The following is a 1,639-nucleotide window of genomic DNA, read 5'->3' as shown; positions in this document are numbered from 1 at the left end:
ACAGTCCAGCTGGCCTTGGTGAGCTCCCAGTAGATCAGCTCTCATCAAATGTTTATTGCCAAGCACTGCTTTAAGCGCTGGCGCTAGAGGTGGACAAGAAACACCCCTTGTTCTTGAAGAGACTCCAGCTCCACTGGTGGGGTCCTGGTGATAATTTCTCAGCTAGCTGTGGCATTGCTTTTGGCATGTTAGCTAGTCAATGTGTGTGTGCTTTCCTCTCTGAAACACTCAGTGTGGGCTTAGCACCTGTCTGCAAATGATTTTCTACTTTTTCCATCATCTGGGCAAAATTTCCCCACCAAAATATTTGTGTGAATTGTTGGGTAACCACTAGCTCTTTTTTTTTTTTTTCTGGATGTGAGATTTATTACTGAACATGATTTGGTAGGGTACAGGAGAGGACCATGAAAGCCCTCAGGAATGTAGGGCTCGCCACTTGTCCAGGGGACCACGATTAGGAATATATTTGACCCCACAGCCATCGGGAATGAGTCGCTTCTCAGCAACCATGTCTTCAAATTCATCTGCATTAAACTTAGTAAAGCCCCATTTCTTTGAGATGTGGATCTTCTGGTGGCCAGGGAATTTGAACTTGGCTCTATGAAGAGCCTCAATCACATGTTCCTTATTCTGCAGCTTAGTGCGGATGGACATGATGACCTGGCCAATGTGAACCCTGGCCACTGTGCCCTGGAGCTTCCCAAAGGCACCACACATGCCTGTCTGGAGCCTGTCAGCCCCAGCACAGGACAACATCTTGTTGATTCGGATGACATGAAAAGGGTGAAGCCTCACTCAAATATGAAAGCCATCCTTGCCACAACTCTTTCCCATGTATTTGTTGGCACAAATACGGGCAGCCTCCAGAGCTTCGGAAGAGAGTTGTTCATATTCATCTGACACCAGGTGGCCACAAAGCAGGAATTCATCAACTTTTGCCTTCTTCTGTCCCAAGTCAAAGATGCGGATTTTAGCATCAGGGACACCTCGGCAGAAGCGAGACTTTGGGTACAGCTTGTTCTTACAATACCGGTAACACAGGGCTGGGCGGCGACCCATGATGACAATAGGACCGTCGGTAGCGCGCCGGAGGAAAAGAGAACCACTAGCTCTTGTAGTGCAGAAATGTTGACCTGAACTGCTCTGAGGAATTTTTTTTTTAATTTTCTAGCTGATTATTATTATTTTATAAGGCTAGGACATTCAGAAAGAACTTTTCTTCTAAGCAAAAAAAAAATTAACTAAAAGATATTAAGGATACTGTAAGAACCTTGCCATCTACTAACTATCCTTGAAGATTTAGCTTAGATATTGCTTCTTCCAGGAAGGCTTACCAGGCTCAGCCAGCTACCTCTCTTCTCTCTTCCACTATGCCCAGCCACAGTGACTTTACTATCTTCTGGAATTCTGCTTTTGTCTTGCTTTGTTTCATTTGAGACAGGGTCTCATCATACAGCGTTGGCTGGCCTGGAACTCACTATTTAAGCCAGGCTGGCCTCCAACTCTTAGAGGTCTACCTGCTGCTGTCTCAAGAATGCTGGGATAAAAGATGTGGGTCCCCATACCTGTCCTGGAAGTCTTCTTTTGATTCTCCCTGCTTTAGAAGCTCAGACACTCCTAAGGGGCCAGGATTCAATTC

At 45.8% G+C, this 1,639-nt stretch overlaps 1 pseudogene; it reads right to left on the bottom strand.

The window, feature by feature from the left end:
- Positions 1-337: 337 nt before the first annotated feature.
- Positions 338-1,077, bottom strand: LOC121462376 (annotated as a pseudogene).
- Between the last annotated feature and the right edge of the window lie 562 nt (positions 1,078-1,639).

Source organism: Microtus oregoni, unplaced genomic scaffold (assembly GCF_018167655.1).
Source record: "Microtus oregoni isolate MIOR12 unplaced genomic scaffold, Mior012 000001F_ref0000356, whole genome shotgun sequence".
Lineage (NCBI taxonomy): Eukaryota > Metazoa > Chordata > Mammalia > Rodentia > Cricetidae > Microtus > Microtus oregoni.
The sequence above is the reverse complement of the archived record's forward strand: the minus strand, read 5'-3'. Positions and strand labels throughout refer to the sequence as shown.